The sequence below is a fragment of the Anser anser genome (genome assembly GCF_964211835.1).
Source record: "Anser anser genome assembly, chromosome: 3".
NCBI classification, from domain to species: Eukaryota; Metazoa; Chordata; class Aves; order Anseriformes; family Anatidae; genus Anser; species Anser anser.
Window position 1 is genome coordinate 86,015,718 of NC_139722.1, and position 20,138 is coordinate 86,035,855.

The 20,138-nt window shown below is 42.8% G+C and overlaps 1 protein-coding gene across 3 annotated transcripts in view; it reads left to right on the top strand.

Moving 5' to 3' along the window:
• The window catches only part of LOC310898120 (uncharacterized protein), a 515,041-nt gene that overhangs the window by 22,786 nt on the left and 472,117 nt on the right, over window positions 1-20,138 (top strand). The window contains exons 3-4 of one of the 3 annotated variants that reach the window (XR_014582974.1): window positions 1,927-2,114; window positions 2,829-7,020. The gene's annotated coding sequence lies outside the window, so the exon portion shown is untranslated. Of the gene's footprint in view, window positions 1-1,926; window positions 2,149-2,828; window positions 7,021-20,138 lie in introns of those variants that run through there. The other 2 variants (XR_014582975.1, XM_083832600.1) reach the window with 2 other exon arrangements.

Genomic DNA, 20,138 nt, shown 5'->3' on the forward strand with positions numbered 1-20,138 from the left:
GGTACCGAGTTGGCACAGTAAGGGCAGCAAGGATGAAGGCTAGCTGGAAAACTGAAGAAAGGCCTCATAAGTCTCAGTATCTGGGTAATAAAATGTCAGATGAAAATCTGTGTTGGCAATGATAAAGTGGTCTGTGCGGAGAGCAAAGAATCCACCCATTTTTAACTGTTTAATTCTTTTTTTAATTGGTTGCTTTTTTTCTTCATTTCTTATTTTTTATTAAAAAAATAAATAATGCGGAGCTCATCCTGGAAAGTGGGATCTCTGGAGTGAAAACTTGAGGCTTTAGTGGATAGTTCTGTGAAAAGGTCAATTCACTCACTGTTGGTAGAGAAACAACTCAAATATTGGGGCTTATAAGGAAAGGAATATGGAACAAAACATGTCATTATGCGTAAATATGTTTTTGTGCATCTTGAATAACGTGAAACTCTTGTCTCCTTATTTCAAAATTAACGTAGTAAAGCTGGGAAGGTTTTGAAGGATGGCAAGAATGATAAAAGGCATGAAAATCTTTCGTAGGAGGCTATGACAAAGTGAATTATGACTCTGGTTTGGAAAGAGACAGCTGAGGTGTGTCTGATATACGTGGCATACAGAGAGCTGAATGTTCACTTTGAATATTCACTGTGTCTTCCAATTCAAGAACTGGTGGGGGCATCAAATGAAACTAATGGGAGTCCGGCTTAACAAAAAGAAAGCTGGTTCCTCAAGTGAAGGGCAGAGGACATGTGGAACTTTCTGTAAAAGGACAGTGGGGTTTACAGTAGCTTGAGATCCAAGGACAACCCCTCTTGAGGAAAGAGAAACTTGTTTGAAGGGTTACTACAGAAACCCCCGCACCTCAGGAGGTCCCTGAGCTGAAGCAATTGGAGTTGGGAGAACTTGGGGGGGATGCTGTGCTTGCTTGGTACTTGATTTTCTCTAATTATGAGTTTATGGCTTCTGCTGAAGACAGGTTATGGTACAGGGAGTTGGACTCCTGCTACCATCCAGTACAGCCCCTCTTTTGTGATGGAGCAGGGCAGAGCCTCAGGTTCAATCAGGAATGTGATCGGACACCAGCCTTCTGCCTGGGGAGCTGCAGCAGCTCTGGTGGCTGTTGTACAAAGCGCAGAAAACCAAGGGGCTCTGTAGTGCCCAGCCCCTTGGCTGGCCTTTCACCCCAGGGCGGGATGGACGCCAGCTCTGAGTGAGTAGTTCAGCAACTGCTTCTGACGGACATTCGGGACTACACATAGCATGGCTACCGGAACAGCAGCTTACGTGGGCTTGGCTGGTGGGTTTTTGATCCTGTTGCTCTATACTGAGTATGTTGGGACTTGGGGGATTCCTTGCAACATGCCCCCTGGTCTCCACGTAGTACAATGGTATTCAGTTTGCTGCATAACATTCAGTTTGCTGCATAATACTTTTGCAAGGTTTCTTTCAGTGTTATTGAACACAGTGTGTGTTTTTTCTCCCCTGCTATTTATTTTTATGTACACCTTCTCAAGCCTCGTCCAATCTCCCTGTAGTGAAGGTGAGTCTTTCCTCTGACCTCTCCAGCTTTGGAGCCAGGCCAAGAGTGTGCGCTCCTTGCTGGGCTTTGCTTTGCTTTCTGGTAACTGCGGGGAGGCAGTCCTGGAGAGCCAATTTAGCACAGCCTGCACCTGAAAGTTTTGATAGCTGAATGTGGTGGAGATGCAGGAAGCTGCACAGAGGGGGAAATGTGTTTTTATATTTTTTCCTGTAAATTGTTGGACTTGGTGTATATTTCTATCTCTGACTTCTGGGCAGGGATCCTGGAAGAGAACACAGTAAAGTGTATGCTTATCTTATTTTTTTTCCTCTTACAAAGAAAAACAAGTACAGAGCTTGTACCTATTAGGAATGAAGTAGCAGCATGGTTGTTTTTTTTTTTTTTTTTTAACCACTTTCTTTTAGATAAGAGGGAGCCGCAGTGGTACGTGTGGGGTGTTCAGCCTGGAGCTGGATCTGTGCTGGAGCACCACAGACTGGGATAATCCAGCGTCTGACCAGGGACACTGCTGCGCCATGCGACCTGCCAGCAGCTGCGCTGGGGACCCGCAGGGCTCCGGTTTGCCATACTCCTTCACTGGCAGCAGGGAGAGGTACGCTTCTGTTTCTGTGTGACAGGAGACTGAGGTAATATTCTGTCCGCTTTTTAAAATTTTGGACAAAATGGCACCCGGAAGGAGGGCATCGAGACAGTGTCCTGTGCCGTAGCATCACTGATCATCCTGGGAAACATCTGGTAACAGCATTTTGTGGCAGGTTGAGGTCAGGCTGCTGCTGCCTAGCTCTGAGCTATTTCCTTTAATGTAGCTCAAGTCTGCGGCCAGTCTGTCTCGCTGCCTTCACACCAGTTTGTGCTGGCCCCTGCTTGCCCAACACCAGCTGCAGTGCAGCTGAGTGGGGCTGGGCAGATGCCCCGTGGTGGTGGCTCGCTGCCCCGTCCTTGTGGCAAGCAGGGATCTGCAAGCCTCATGGCTCTTTCTGCTGAGCTACTCAAAGCTTAGGATACTGGGTTAGGGCTACGGTGAGAGCGATGGGGAGTGATCTCTGAGTTGCCTGCTTTCAGGAAAACACAGTTTTCTGTCTTTTAGCTGGGCACTTTTAAAAATGATGGTGATTATTTAAATGTACTTGTCTGACCTGCTCTCGCTGTCCCTTGAGTACTGGTGCTCCGACACCAAGAAGAACTGCCAACTATTTGTCTGCTCCATCGTGGCTCTTGTCTGCGCTTTCTACAAGAGGCCACTGAAGCACAGCTGATGTGAGAGGGTGCTCTGAGCCGTGTTTATGCCCCTATCTTTTGTTATCAGTCCGACAGCCAGTTCCTCATCCCAGAAAGCTGCAGCTGGATCTGTGCAATGCAGTCACCGGGGGCTTGCCTGTGCAGCATTCATTCAGAAGCGGATGCTGGCAGGCCTCGGTAACAAACCCACGTCTGTATTCCTGGTCTCGAGCGGAGCCGCAGGTGTGACTGGCTGCAGGGAAACTGAGAGGAAGCCACCCAGTCTTCATGGCCAACAAAAACACCGAAAACCTACGAAAGCATTCTGTGTCACCAGCACAGAGTCAGAGGGCACAAATTAGGGAATCCCAAAAATGGGTAAAACGGCAAATAAAACAATTACAGCAGGAAGAAGGAAAGTAATAAGGCTGGGCAGGAAAGCCAGACGTGTGGATGAAGTTACTTGCAAGATGGATTTTAGAGGCTGGGAGTAGGCATGAGTTTTTGGAAGTCTTGTCTTTGGACTTCATCTCTTCTTCAGATTTCTCTTGTGGCTGTATGTTTTCCGTGGTTTCAGCTGAGGAATGGATTTTTTGACCTGCTATTTCATGTGCCTTCCTGTCTGGACTGCTCTACCTGGAATCTGCAGACGATTTTGCTGCCCGCGTGGGAGGCTCTGGCTGCTGAGCGGGCTGCCTGCAATTCTCTTCCTTCTTTCAGGGTGCACCAACATATTAAATATCATAAAAAAAAAAAAAAGTGTCTGCATCTCAAGCCCTTGATACTGGCCAGCTTGCTTCTTACTTGCGTGTCCTGCTTCTGGGTATGGCCCTGACTGGTGTTTTGCCAGCTCGTGTCCTTATGAGTGAATATTCCTTTCCTACGCTGATCTGAAACAGCATGTTTCTGTACAACAGAGCCCATTTGTTGAACCACCTAATAGGAACTAAATGTTACCAGATTCCTGTGCTAATGAGCAGCTTCTAGGTCTCAGTACTGGCAATAAAGAGAAGGAAACCCTTACGGACCTTTCCTGCTCAGCGGAAGGAGCGCTGCACTGGGCTCGGTGGCCACTCCTGCTCTGTGGTCTCATGGGGCCTCCAGGGGGGCTTGAGGCCAGGCTCGCTGACCTGCTGGGGAGTGGGCAGGCTGCTTGATGGCAACTCGGGTAGTGTTATATGGACGGGAAGCTGATGGATGTCTGCCTGTGCAGTGGAGGGCACCGAGATATACACTCACTGTTCACATTAATGCTCTATTGCTCTGCTTTGGTCGCAAATCACTGCGAGAGCAGGGAGGATATCTCACCACTAATATTGACCCATCCCTCTACAGTGGTCTTGAGACTGTGTGCCTGGGGGGAGATAACATTTTTAGGCAGCTTTAGTGCCTGATTTCAGTGCAGACACTGCCTGTGCCAGACTTGCTAAAGCCCTAGGTATCCTGGAGGAGCTGGGGGTGAAGGCGGGCTGCGTGCCAGGCAGGGGCTTGCAGGCACCTCTTCCTTTTGTGCTGTCCTGGGGTGCTGCAGAGGCAAAACCAGCGTGTGCTTGCTCTCTCTTTCCCTGCAGGGCTGCAAGGCATGGACTGGGAAAAGACAAATCACATCCAGGATACTTCTTTAACTTTGTATATTCTGCCAGTGTATCAGCCAGCACAATTCACACTTAGTGGACTTGAGCATCGGAGCAGTTATTTACGGTCAGCTTACCGTTGTGCTTACGGTAAATAACCACCAGCCTGCAGTGCGATTCCCTCCTGTGGTGCCTCTGGAGCCGCTCTGAGCTGCACCGTCCTTTGTTAAGGATGCAACATGGCACTAAAACAAGTAAATATAAATTGTTTTTTCGTTCAGCTTTTCGATGGCTTTGTGCAGAAAATGGGAGCGTGTGTGCTCTCCACAGGTGTCTGTGGAGACGGTTAGAGGAAGTGTGTGAAAGAAACAGACTGATAAAAGATCAGGAACAATATCAGCTGATAACAAAAATCTCTCTTCTGCGATATAACATAGGAAATGCATCTGAGAAATATTTTGGAAAGTGTTTTAAAGTATTCATTATGTTTCCAAAGATAGACTGAGGAGAAATAGAATTATTTTTGATGAAACAAATTGATCTCTCATCGCTAGACATTTTCTTCCTCTGGAAACTGATGAATTTAACATCACGTTAGCTTTTGCAAATGTCACATGAAATAGATGAGGAGAGCAACTTGGGAGAAAAGCTGTAATCAATCACAAGGTGCCACAGTTCTCCCTTCTCTGTTGATCATCTTCCCAGAAAGCAATTTGAGGAGGGAAAGATTACAAGTATAAAGAAAATAAAAACAAATACCCCTCCCCTTTGTGAAGGCGGATTAAGTGAGTCAACAGCCATCTTCCTCTTGCAGAAGAAAACCCAGAGGCTGCAGGGTGGTCCAAGTTTTACTAAAAACACCTTTTAACTTATTTGAATACAAACAGAAATGATAGTGCTGCATAAATGTCCCATTCTGTGAGCTGTTGGTTGAGCTTCTAAAGCAAAAAAGAAGTAATTGGGAAAGGAGCAAAACGAGAGGGTGCCGTGAAAAGAACCCAAAATTTAAGATAATGCTGTGAGGTCAGACTAGATGATCATAATAGCCTTAAAACCAACGGAAATCTTTTATACTACTGAATTGTGCTCTCACTTTTTCCAGGAATGGCTCCATTGACTCTAGGGATTTGTACCATAGTTATGTGCAGCTCTTCAGTTTATTCTCCGGTCATTTCTATTAAACCGTTGCTGCCTTTTCATATCATTCACACAGGTGGTCCCCTTCTCTCCACACTTCACAGCTGCCTGCCGAAGGCTAGGGCTTTCAAGGTGCTCGCAGCAGACACTGGAAGCACAGATGTGCCACCTCCCTGCCCTTTCGCAGGCTCTGTGCTTTGTGCTCTGCTCTGAAGGCATGCTGGAGGAGAAATAATGCTTCTGTGCTGCAGATGGCCTTATTTTAGACGTAGCCTATGGTGAGCTTTTCAGCTTGACATTTCAAGAATGAGACAAGCTTCTGCTTAAAGATTTGGGCAAGTATTTCCCGTAGACTTGCACTCTGTAGTAGTTGATGTGACTATAGCAGTTTGTTTTCACTTGCCCAGCTGTGAAGTGGGTCAGTATCTAAAGGAGTAGCACTGTTTCAAAATTTCAGTGACCTGAATTTTGCAGTCAGAAGTCACGTGCCAAATGCCATGAGAATGAAGGGAAAGGCGTTTAAGATCTTGCCTTCAAGAGTAAAGAAGAAAGATTTCTTATCCTCTTGGTGGTTAAAATTTCACACTTCAGGTTGCGTGTTTCAGAGACCCTCCAGGAAAAAAAAAAACACAACAACATATCATTCATATGTGACCTTTGAGTATCAGCAGTGGCGTGGGTGGGTGGGGGTTAAAGAAAGAAAGAAATCGCATGAGGCTAGTTGTGCTTGCTGCTCTGTATCCTTAGCAGGTAACTGTGCTCCCACATCTGACCCAGGAGGCAGGCCAGCAGGGTGCCTGCGAGAGCACTACCTCTGGGTTGGCCCCGGGGTGCTCGTTTTCCTCATCCAGTGCTGCCACAGCTGTGCATGGAGCTGGCCTCAGAGCCTCGCGCTTTGATAGCTCTTGTTTCCATGGGAAGGATGCTTTGTGAGCTTCTTTCCATTTACCATCTCTTCTTCAGCTGCAGACCCCTGGGCCTACAGAAGCCTCCTGTGGGATGGAGGGATGGGAAAGGCGCTGTGTCGAAGAGAGCAGCCTTCTGCATCTGTATGCAAACTGAGCTGTTGACTTGGCCGTCAGTGTGGTTCATTAGATGATCTTTTCCCCTTGTTTCTGCATCGAGCATTAGAGCTGATGTAATATGTCTTTGCTTTAAACATACCAGAGTGCTGGGTCAATAAAGAAGTCAGAAAACATCTGTAAGAAAGGAAAATTCCAGTGAGTGTTATTTTCTTAGCTCTGGCTGCTGACAGTGTTGTTGGGGGCTTGCTCTGTGTTTGGCTGTCGCTTGCAATGTGCTCAAATGTGTAAGGATCTTCATGTTCTGTAATGATCCAAGACCTTCTGTATCACTCTCCACTGATCTGAAAAATAAGCAATTTCAGAGGAGTTGTCATCAAAGCTGGAAAAAGCTTCTGAACAGTGGAGTTTCTTTTTTAAAAAAATCCTACATAACCCCTGTGTCTGAAGCACTGGGAGAGCGTGAGTTCAGTAGGCAACTTCAAACGATATCTCACCATGGCATTGAGCTCTTCTACTGTGACCTTTCTTTTGAAAAAAGTTTTTCTTTTATTTTCTGGTTCAGATCACAACGTGGGCCTATGGAAGTGCCAAGGATAACGGTCAGCAAAGCTTCTAAATCTTAGATTCATAGAAAGAATAGGAGTGCAGGAGTTTGGCTGAAGCTGGAGGACGAGAAATAAAATGAAGATGTGGATAAGCCATTTTCACCAGAAACTATGAAACAATCTTAGTTTTCATAACAAATCTTTAACCGCTCTTGCCTCCGTAAGCCTGGCAAGAAGGACGGCCAGAAAGCACATACCAGAGATTACACTTTTTTTTTTCTCCTGTATGTTCTTCAGTAAATTACAAGAACCAAACAATATTAGGAAGAGTTTAAAACTTTGTATACGCTTGACATCAAGATACCACTTCATCTATAGGCTTTGGATGTTGATAAGGACTGGTCCAGGAAGCTGTCCTGGATCAGCATAGTCCTGGAAACCAGCTGTTTGATAAGATGGATCTATAAGGTGTAAAGGCAGACATATTATGGCTGTAAATTAAAGACATGAAGGATGTTCTCTGGGCATACGGAGAAGTGGCTACCGTTCACGTGTAGGTACGTTGTGTGTGTGTGTGTGTGTGATAGCTCCAGTGCCAGATGGGTGGCAGCATTAGTGCTTTTTGTGAGTCTGTTGCACTGGACTTGCTGCAGTGCTGACGCTTCTGGCTGGGAGCATGCACTCAGTTGGTGTCTCTGCATGGGGCAAGGCAGCTGCAGCTCCATCTTCCCAGATACAGCCAGGTATACACGCAAGGGTGAGTACCTATTCCTGTGTGTAGAGATATACATATGTACACACATGGCTGGCCCCACCGATCAGCACAGCCAGGAAAACACAGCGCTCATGCAAGAGTAAATGGCATCAGGGGTCCGGTTTTGTTCCCCTCTGGCTAATCAGGATGGAAATCCCTTAGGGGAAAGTGTATATATATACGTATGTGTGTGTATATAGACTATGGCTCCTTCCAGCAGCTGGTTTTAGACTCGCTGTGCCCAGGAGGTAGCCCCTGGCTCCCAGGTCTCCCAGCTGCTGGCAGCTGGCACGCCAGCCCCACTCCAGGTGCTGGTACACAGACCCCCGAGCACAAATAGGCGCAGACACACAGCAAGGATGCTCAGCACACTCTATCTATCAGCCAGCCATGGGATGCTTTAGTCTTCCATTGCCTCATGCATGGTGGCACACGTGGTTGAATGGGTCTTTCAGATGAGCCCAGGCCTCACGGTCCCTCCAGAGATTTCTCAGTTCCTCCAGCAGCCAGCACTCAGACCCTGTGCTCTTTCCAGACTTGTGGCTATTTTGTTTTCTGGCTCCCAGGCCTCTTACCCTTCTCAGCAGCTAGTTCAACTTGATACTTCTAGCAATTATATCCTGACGTATGTACAGCCCGATGCGTGCACGCTCTGTCCAGTCTTTCCAGTCCCTGGTAACACGGGCACAGGTGTCTATGACTTGTGGGCTCTGCTCCAGTTGCAGGCTCTTAGACAACTCATGCACTCCTGTCTCTCCAGTTGCTGGTACTGTAGGTGCACTTGGAATTGGTTTGAAATCAATAAATACATTTTAAAACTCAGAAGACTGGACTGATAGAGCAGATGCTGAGAAAAAGAGAATTATTTCTGGAAGGAGTCAGTCACTGAAACAATTAAAAAGCTGTATTATAAGCTGTTCTCTGATCTTATATGATGGCTGGCATAGCTTCCTCCTAGCTTGTATTCCTGTTTGTAGTAACTTGTGCAACTACAGCTGAGATTTTCTTTTATCACTTTAGAGAATTTATATTCCCATACAGAATAATTTATTTGTATAAATATTCTACCTGACTGATGTTTCAGTGACATTCATGTACTTCCACTAACCTACTGGTTTAGTCTCTGCATGTTTCTTGACCTTTTTCCTCCTCGTTATCTGTTTTTCTCTTCTGTATGTTCTAGTATTTATCTGCCTCTTTGAGGAGTCCCAGGCATGAATAGCACTCTTTCTTCAGATGCTTATTTCCATGATCCCTTTTGTTCATATCTGTGCCTCTCCTCTTCCTTTGATGAAGTTCTATGATATCCAAATGTCTCAGCATCTCCAAACCTGTTACCCATATTCCCCTCTAAATAACAGCTTATTGCTTCAAAAAGGGCACTTTGATATGACTTTTCCTGCTGTTATCCTACTCTAATTACTTTCTCTACAGACTTTTCTTTCGCCTGGAAAGTCTCCCTCTCTTGTTCTCAGTGTCACTGTGATCTGCTTGCCTGCTGGACTATCCTCTGACTGCACTAGCAAGGTAGTGATACCTACTCAGAAGTGTGTGACAAACATATGTATACACATATACACGTACTCAGAAGTGTGTGACATACATACGTATGTATCCACATATACACGTACACACGTAGCATTACATACACAGAATTGCTTCCTATGAACTGTTTATCTTCTCTGAGCATCTGCTACACAGCTTTTTCCACTGAAGCCTTGTTAGCTCTAGTCCCTCATATTCCTTTTCCAGTTTCCCTGATTCTGATTTACTCTTTGAGTTTCCAGTCTTCCTGCTTTTCCTTTTCACACCTTCATTCTGAGTTCCTCTGTCTTGATGCGCATCTCCTTATCTCTTGCTGTCCAATCCAGGTTCTGGAGATCCTGTTAGCTTTCCAGTTCCTGCCTAATGCTGTATGTATGTTTTTTTATAATTGATGATACTGTCTTACTATACCTATGATGTCACCTGAGAAGACTTGGATGATTGTGTTTGTCTGCTCTCCCTTTTTATGCACATACTGCCAATAAAATGACTTTATCTCTCTCTGCTCTTTAACACACTGACTCCGCTGTTATCAAATAATCTCAGCAGTGTGGCAACAAGAGCCTCTCTCTTATTTGGGGCTTCAGCGACTGGGAACTGCCTTTCTATAGCTCTAGCTCATTTGATTGTGCTTCATCTTGATTATCTTTTCCTTCTTACCTCCTTTCTCATGTTAGCCTATGATCTATCTTAGTTTATGATCTTCTCTAACCAGTTTTTAATCTTGTAAATCCATTTGAGATTAAAACTGTTAGATTGTACTTACAACCCTCTTTAAATATATTACTATATAACATCTGAAACATCTTTATTCCTGTAAAACAGCAAAGTATAGCATACACACATGCTCTCTATCCAAGCATCCTATATGTGCAGTCACCTCCAGAGGGAAATACTATGACTGTCAAACAGCCTGCAAGTACCCTGCACAAAATAACAGTATACATGAGTGCAATGTATAATAATAATACCCCCTTGACAATGGAGAGGGATTTTTGTTGGAAAGTATATAACTATGTGCAGTGGAGCTGCTAAATTCCTTCAAAGTGCCAAGATGTACAATAGTGACCCTGTCTGTTCCTATTATCTGCTTTGTAGATATAATATTTTCTGTTATGAGTACTGGGGGGATAAGACCTTTGAACTCTAAGATGAGAAAAATTGATCTGATGAAAAGTTAAACGTAGGTTTATAAGACAGTTCTTCAGTTAAATTAGATGCAGAACATAAAGCTAGACTTTAATGATGCTTCTTCATGTGCTAATCAGTCCCACACTGGTTGTCTGATGATGCTGATGAGAGCTGAAAAACAGAGGAATTGAAGAGTTGAGAAGAGGAATTGAAGAGGAATTGAATTTAGAAGAACAAAAGCATTAAAGGAGGAAACCACGTATCACTGAAGTTTTAGATGAAGTTTTAGACCCTGGTCCTTCAAAGTGTTACTCATATAACTGCAGTGAGTTCCTTCAGCAACACTGACGTTACTCATGATGCTAAAAATTAAGCATGCGTGAAAACCTTTGTGTGTTCAGGGCTGATTAAAATAGGGTGTGAAGATCTAGTTTTAGGACAGAACAAAGAAAGAGTAAAGGGCAGTCAGACATCCTGGAATATTTTGTATATAGATAGATAGATTCTACACCTCTGTCCTTATCACAAAACTTGTGGTTTAGGATCTCATTAACCAATATTGAAAGTCTTTCTACAAACAGGTGCTGCTGGGTTCCACCCTGATGAGTTTTACATTTTGAATAAACACAATAGACAGAAGGTGGATGATGGAGCACGGTAAATTAACTGAGCTTTAAACCGCAGGACCCTGCAGAGCGTTTGCCTCCCAGCTGAAGACATGCTTCTGGTTCTGTAATGCTCAACAGGGACTTAACCTCTGCTGTCACGAAAGGTCCTTGGAGACCATGGCAAGATAAACTTGAAAGAGTAGGAAAGATGCAGAGGCAAGGAGGTTCAACAGATCAGTACCAAAGCCAGAACACAGGTTCCAATGCTCAGGTCCTAATAATTAAATCACGTTGGTTCTCTGTAAGTATAAAAACACCACACAGAGGAATGCAGTAATTTCTGGCTTTCGAAAACTATGGGGCTCTCTCATACCTTAGTAAATGCTTCTCTGGGATGATGCTACTCATTTTTGTTCTGGATGTTTCTGTTTTGCAGAAGGAAAGACTTCTAATTCAGAAAGGTCCAGTATGTGCTTTTCACTTCTTTAAAGCAGTTGCTAGTATGTTCTTGTTTATTTAAAAGTGAAGTGAATATTTCTTCTTACAAACAAGCTATTGACAGTCCAGGGGAAATTTTATACCATCCAAATTCATGTATTTGGAGAACAAAATACTTGAAAGTCTGTGCAAGTGTAGCGAACAGCTAAGACAGACAGCAGCACAAGGTTGCAAAAAATTCACCAAAAGGGATCTGAACTGTAAGCACTTGATAAACAATGAATGAAGTGAGACACAGTAAATACAAACAGCACCTGGAGGACTGCATACTTAAAGAATCACAAGGAGGAAAACAGACAAGATGATGAATTTTAATAGCATTCTCAGATTACTGGATGTTTTCCCCCCACATTTTGTTTCTTGTGCTTTCGTGTTGCAAATTATATCTGAGCTGAGAATACTCAGATTTTGTAGGATTACACTCCTCCAGGTATGCATTTAGGATTCCACCGATAAGGCTCTTTTTTAAAGCAATAATGACCTGAAATCCCAAGCTATTTAATAGGCTCATTTCTTACTGAACCAAACAGAAATTGCAAGTTTTCAGCACCTGTTTGTGCAGCAAATCCTAAGATTATACTTGGCTTTCTTTGGTCCTAGCATGGAAAAATCCCCGGAGAAATTGACTGTATGAAAATGGATGGCTGAGACAGGCTGTTAAGAAAGAAATGCAAAAGGCCAAACACAAATCTGGCACACATTTAAGGGCTCAAATGAAAAGGAGAAATGAGAACTGGTGGAGAAGGAATTTAAATTATTCCAAATATGATAAAAGTGTGAATCTGAAAAAGTGGAAAAGATGAGGGAATGGTCAGACTCAGAGGCTTGGAGAAGAGTTTAAGAAGCAAAGAGGTTATGAGAACAGAGAAGCTTGTGGGGACAGAGGCTGTAGCTCAGCTCAGATAGTGTGAATCCTTATCCTTAGATATCCTTAGAATTTACTGAGTCAGGAAAACAAATAACCTGTGCTACCAAAGAAGAGGTGGGGGAAAGGACTTTTAGTGCTAAAAATTGTTTGTCAATCAACTGAGTTTGTTGAGTGTGGAGGCAACATAACTGGCATCATGAGTTGCAGGAGTAACCTAAGCTAAACTTCTTTTTTTGTGTGTGCTGGCCACTGCCTTGAATTGCAGCAGAGAGACCCTTCTGGATTTGACCCGTGCTTTAGGCATGATTTATGAAGGTAGGTGTTTAGAAGTGTTTTAATAATGACTGTTTATCTGGTCACCAACAGTCAGGAAAGTCTCTCAGGTAAAAAGCCACGAGGAGCTGTGCCAGAAAGGCCTGCTCTCTCTGCAGGGTGTTGATTTTTGTAGTTTAGGCAAGGGAACAGACAGACATTCATTGGTACGCTTGGATTTACAAGCCCTAACATTGCTGAATATGAAGGGAAGTCTGCAGAAATCTCTGGTAGATAGGCTTATACTTCTCTAGACAAACTGTCTAATGGAGATGTTTTCATGCTGTGCATCTAAAGGCTGCTTTAATATTAGCAAGGCAGGAAATAATCTTCTTGCCCACAGTATAACACTTGCATCTGCTGCAGCACAGGCATGGTTGATATAAGAAAATACCTTCTTTAAAAGAAAGAAGATTGAGCTTACAAGTAATTATCTTATTTACATTTAAAATATAATGCTGGCTGAACTGCTTTCCATTTCTCGTCAGGAAAAAAAAAAAGCTAAAAACCAGAACCCTAGTAGTTTTCATTCTCAGACCGATTTCCCTTTCACCTTCTCTGATGGACTGAGGTAAAATGTTTAGGTTTTGGGCTATTGGAAACAAAAGCAGCTTTGTTTTCTGACAATAAGTTGAACTTCTGCATGGATCAGTTTACTGGAAATATTTTTTTTACCCTCCTTATTACAGAAGTCTCAATGCTGCAAAGCATCCCAATATTTTCTGGCCATCTCTGATCAAAGTTTCTGCCTGTGCAAACAGAGAATGTAGTACCTCAGCCTGCATTTCCCTCACAGGAGGGAAAAGCTTGGGTAATGATGGTGTTTTCCTGCTTTCATAGAGTCCTAAAAGTCTTTAGCCGAGCTCTCATCAGGTGTAAACTTTTGTGGATTCAGCCTGTTGTGTGTCTAACCAAAAGAAACACATTGATGGAAAATCATGCACTGCTGCTTTAAAAAAAAATCCTGGCACGTTATTGAATCAAAAGCAGCATTTTGACATTTCTAGACTTTTTTTTTTTTGTTTCTAACTTGAAGTTTCCTTTTTTTCATGTGTCTGAACTTTCCCCATGGCTCCTCATTACGTTTTCTGGTAGCAGTGCCTACTTGTTAAAGTCTGAGCTTTATCCCTGTTGCAGAGTTATGGAAAGCACTCACCTTCTGGCTAGAAAACACTGCGAGTCTTGTATATTTAATCAAACAGGGAGCAGGCTGAGGCTGTAATAACTTGCCACCTACGCTGTTCTGTTAACATCTGAGGATTTTCCATTTTGTGAATGTACAGTTGTCTTCAGAGCTGACCAAGAGTACTATAAACATATGATGCACAACAGTCACACAGAATAGCTCATCTTGATGTTAGAAAAAAATGGTGAAGTACATCTGCTCGTAGGTTAAAGATGTACCCATTTAAAATTTCCAGGCTCACGGTTAGCAAGGTGCTCTCTCCATATACTCCAAAATGGTTTAATTTAGAACTGACTTGCTATTCGGTTTTCATGCTGCCATCACTTTATCAGAATGTCTCTGTCCCAAGTGCCTAATCTCTCAAGGTTTTCAGATGGCTTTGGGCATTGAAAATTGTGAGCCTGTCTCAGTGGTACTCAGAATTTTGCCAAATTAAACGCTGGATGGACATATAAAATGGACATTGATGCACCTGCATTCCCCTTGAAGAATGCCAAATTTCAGGAATTTGGGATACTTACATTCAGCATATTAAGTCCACTACCAAGAGTCACATGTGGAAGCGTCGTCTGCTCTTAAAAGCAGACTGAAAAATCATCAAATTATTTACAGGCATAACAGATAAGCCTTGTAATTGCTGCAAATGTGTTCATCAGCACTACCCTTGATATGCATAAGACAGTCAGTGGTTAAAATTATTTGGAAAATGTGGGAAAGCATCTGGGAGACATCTGCTAGATTCAGATCCGTTTGTGGTGGCATGGGTTTGCAAGAGTTTTAGGGAAATACGTGTTGAATTTTTCAAGAGTGTAGTTGGGGGTGGGAGGAACAGGAGGGTTACCCCTCCCCTTAGTGCACCAAGGAATGTCCAATACTGTCATGCTGTCTATGAGAAATCTAAAAAGTGGGGCTGACTGTGAGGAAAACACTTCATTTAGTGGGAGCATTGCTCACGATAATCTTCCTGGCTACTCTGTTCACAGGAATAATAATCCCATATAGCTGGTAGTGTTCCTACAGGCCATCCTGGAAAAAAAAAAACAAACAAAGAAACAAACAACAACAACAAAACCACTCATACATTTGAGTGATATACTTTCTACAGGCACCTGGGTAAGATAGATTCAGTAAAGCAAACAAAGGGCAAAAGTGACTAAATGTGGAGCTGAAAAGGTCCCCCTCGACTAAATGCTTTGTAAACTTATAGGGCAAGTATGTTGTTTCACAATAAACATTTTTTCGCAACAGAAACACAAGAGTCAGTGCAAAAGAACTGATAGACTGGGGAAGCCACTGTTTACCTAGAAAGCTCAGGCTGGCCAAAGCAGTGGAAGTGAACTCTGTGGGCTGTAGCCTATGTACTTGTGTTCTGGAGCTGCTTTTATCTGAAAATGTCATTTTTGATAAATAGTGCCCATTGTATATTGGGAACAATCATGATAGTTGGGGAAATCGAAGACAGTGAGCATTGGAGAGGAAAAAAAGAATATTGAAAAGAAACTTTAATTATGTTGGATTCAGTTTTTGGGATGGAAAATAGCGGCATTATCCATCAGATAGTCGACCATCCATCATTCCCGTTCATCCACCCTCGCCACTGGAACATTTGAAATGCATGGTCAAAGTGCCAAAGAGGCACAGTTACAAATATCCCTTGGAACGTTTAGGAAATGAAGAAAGTGGGTTATATATCTTTAACTTACTTCTAAGAGCAGCTAAAACAAATGGCTTCTTATTAGATCCAGTTAGTATTTTACTGCTACTTTTAAGTTGCCCAAACTTTGTGTCTTGAGGTATAGCTAGACTTTCGCTTTAGGTAGAGGAATGCTATGTAATGGAAGATTTAGACCTTTAGAGGCTTTAGATGTTATTCATTGGCCCTGGGTCTGAAAACATGCCCAACACTGCTCTGTGATTTAGCGTTAATTACAAATTTTTAAATAGCCACGTTTTAGCTTGAGGTTGGTGGGAGTTAAGACAGTTTCCAATCTGAGAATGCATTCCTAGTCTTTTGTATTTAATTATTTTTGTCCAAAACCAAGATGATTTGTCATCATGAATATATGGGAATTAGATACTTCTTTGCAGAGGATAACCTTAGCCAATGGTAGACCCCCTCCTTCCCCTGCAAAGAATTTAATAGCCATTAGGATACAAATTTCATTCGCTGTGCACTGATGAGCACAAGAAACATCTGTAGACACTACTGAGTATTAAAAACAGAGAATACTGATTATCCTAGGAATATTCAGATTTGAATTACTAATCTGCCCATTGAGGATGTGGGTGGAAGAAAAAGCCATTTCTTACAAAATGCAGAATATCCTGGATCTGTGTCTAAAAGGTTTTATCAAAGTATTAGAAATGTGGAAGCTTGGTAAAAATAACCGAGTGGTCAGCCCAGTTTAAACACAGCTCTAGTGAATAATTAAAAACATAGCTCTAAACTGTAGTGTTTTTAATGAAAATAAAATATAGAAGGCACAATGCTTCTACTGTGGATATCCTGATAGTTGCCGTTCTGTAAAACTGTCAGGAGCAGAAATGAAAAACGAGAGAGGGATTGAGTGGCACAAACAACCCACTTAGAACTCACTTGGTTAATAACCTAGAAAAAGTTGTCAGAAGCAAAATCGAGATTCAATTATATTTAATGAGTAAGGAATGACTATAGACATTCATTGTTCTTTGGGTCTGGAGAACAGGGTGATTTGTTGACTGTGAAAATAAATAATTTCGTGATTAGAACAGATATTACCCACAATACAATCTGAGCAGTGCAAATCTATTAGCACATTTTCCTTTTGTCGCTGAAGTGTTGTGAGCAGTACCTAAGTGTTTGGATGTCAGTCCTGGGGCTGTGACAAAGCGTTGGTGTTTTAGCCTTGAGTAAGTCCTTCTGTAAATGTTAATGTTTCCCTGAGTGATGGAAAAGAACATTAATGCTTATTTATTTACTTATTATGAGTGAACAGACTGTTTGGTGCCCTAAAAACCTTGAAGGTCACTTAAAGCTAGGTCAGATGCAAGTTAATCATAAATGCACAGCCTTGTTCAATTTTACAGTGGTACTGTTATTTTTTGGAATCATCCTTGAAAGGGCATCTGCTGCAGTCATGTAGCATCTGGTATTAGTCTGATCATCTTGATCTCAGCCATGCTAGTTCAGCCTTTCTTGTCAGGCAGAAGGTAACAATAATCTTATACGGCTTTCTTGATCTTTGATTCTGTGTTCCTACTACACTATGGTTTGTAAATCTGAGGAACTGTTCAACACTGAAGTTGATACACCGGTCATGATTTCATACCAAATGCCTTGCATATAAAATACTAATTTTGAGTCCAAAGTTGCATTCTTCTGGTAAAGGTACTGGCAAATAGAGACCTCTGGAGTATTATTCCAGTTAGACTACTACATTCCATATTCAAAAATATATAGCAACCAGTGTTCACTAAATATCAGATGTTAAAGAAATTGATTTGATTCTTTGGCAGGGAAATCTCACAATTACTGCTACTTGTTAATACCATTAAGGCCCTTATTTTGTTAGATAAAGCAGGGAGAGATAAAACAACTCGTACAGGTCTTAAGAAAGCTGGAAATGGAACGGATTAGAACTCAGGTCTTTACAGGTCTCTCTTTGATGTGTCCTGCTTTTGCAGTCTCAGATAAGCAAAAACAATTATATCAACAGTATGGGAAATTAGTACTACTGTCTGCTCACTTTCCAAATAACAATATCATAAAATCACAGAATCATAGAATATCCAAGTTGGCAGGGACCCACAAGGATCACTGAGTCCAACTCCTGGCTCCACACAAGACCACCCAAAAATCAGACCCTGTGTCTGAGGGTGTTGTCCAAACACTTCCTGAACTCCAGCAGGCTCAGTGCTGTGACCACGGCCCTGGGGAGCCTGTCCCAGTGCACGACCACCCTCTGGGTGCAGAACCTTTCCCTAACACCCAGCCTGACCCTCCCCTGTCCCAGCTCCATGCCGTTCCCTCGGGTCCTGTCGCTGTCCCCAGAGAGCAGAGCTAAGCGCCTGCCCCTCCGCTCCCCTCGTGAGGGAGCTGCAGGCCGCCATGAGGCCTCCCCTCAGCCTGCTCTGCTCTGGGCTGAGCAAACCAAGGGACCTCAGCTGCTCCCCATACCTGTTGCCCTGTGGACCCTTCACTATCTTTGTTGCCCTCCTTTGGACATTCTCTAATAATTTTATGTCCTTCCTATATTGTGGTGCCCAAAACTGCACACAGGACTTGAGGTGAGGCTGTACCAGCACAGAGGAGAGCGGAGCAATCCCTTCCCTCGATCAGCTAGCAGTGCCGTGCCTGATACATCCCAGGGTACGGTTGGCTCTATTGGCTGTCAGGGCACCATATTGACTCATATTCAACTTGCCATTGACCAAAACATCCAGATCCGTTTCCGTGGGGCTGCTCTCCAGTCTCTCATCCCCCAGTCTGTATGTATAGCCATGGCTGCTCTGTCCCAGGTGCAGAATCTGACACTTGTGCTTGTTAAACTTAATACAATTGGTGATTGCCTGGTCTGTCAAGATCTCTCTGAGTCCTCTCTGCCCTCCAGGAAGTCAACAGTTCCTCCTAATTTAGTATAGTCTGCAAACTTACTTATTGTGCATTTGAGTCCTGCGTCCAGATCATTTATAAAAATATTAAAGAGAATGTTCCTAAAATGGAGCCATGGGGAACCCTACTAGTGACTGGTCAACAGCCTGATGTAAACCCATTTACTACAATCCTTTGAGTCTGACTCAGCCGGTTGTGTACCCATTGTGTTTTGTGTTTGGCTGTATGCTGGACACTCCATTTGAAAAAAAGACGAGAGGGTCATTTAGAACAAGCTTGGTCACCCAATCACCATTAAAATATTGATGTGAGAAAGAGGCTGCTTTCATTCACATTGTTATTTTCTCCCAAGCAACATGCTACCTTGCTTTCCTAGGAGAGTCAGTGCATATTTAAAGCTTTTTACACTGCTGTTTCAGTTAATGACCTCTGCACTTCATCACAACATTTCTCAGAGAAGTCACAACTAAAGACAAGATATTTTGTTGTAAGTGTTTTGCAGGAGTAGTGGAAGGGCAAGAAAAAACAAATGTGTTCATTGACAGCATTAGTGCCTCCACTTCAAGTACAAATTGCTTATAATCCATCTGTGCCTCTTGTGTCAATGAATGATTTGTTCCAGAAGCAGAAGTTTAAGGACCTGATACTGGGAGGTACAGGTACAGAAAGACTGAAGATAAAATTTTAATGGAAATGGAAATGTGACTGAAGTCTTGGTGAGCCTTTCATTTTTTCGTTTTCTCCTGGTGATATTGGAAGACTTGACTTTATGATGCAGTTTTCACCATTGGCAGTGGCATATAGCAATAATTTGTCAAAAATGTTTGAATTAATGCCTATAAAAGCCATCCAGTGACATAATGCCACTTAGGAAATATCCTTGGTTTAATTGTTAGCTTAAAATATTTTTGTCTATGCCGAGATGATAAATTTGTCTTCATAAATTTACAGGGTTGAGTTCACCCAGAGACTACTCATTTTTTAAGCTAAATCTAGGTGCATGATGAATTGGATTAAATTTGGCATAAGAAAATCTAGATCACATTTAGAGGGAAAATAGACTCATATAACAGTTTTGCTTGGAAGTTGTCTACAGAGACTGTATAGTCTGACTTCTTGCTCAAAAGAAGGCTAATTTCAGAATTTAAACCAGGTGTTTTCTGGTCGAGTTTTGGAAATCTTGAATGGCTGGAGATTCCACAACCTTTCTGGGAAGCATGTTCAAGTGTGCAGCCACTCCTGTGGTGGAGAATTTTTGCCTTTGTCCAACCAGAATTTCCCTTGTTGCAACTAATGATCATTGTCTCTTGTTCTTTCATTGTATGTCTCTGATGAAACTGTCTTTTCTGTAACAATTTTCCAGAAGCCTGCTAACAGCTTCCCTTTATATGCCATACGTGTCTAATCCCACAGCCTTCTTGCTGGCCCTGTTCTGGACTCACTTCAGTTTGTTGACATCTCTCTTGTACTGAGGAGCCCCAAAATGGACACGATATGCCAAAGATGGTCTGAGTGCTGAGTAGAGCTGAATAGCCATTTCCCTTGACCTTCAGGCTACTCTCTTACTAATGCAACCCAGGACATGGTTAGTCTTTTTGCTGCAAGGGTGCACTGCTGACTCATG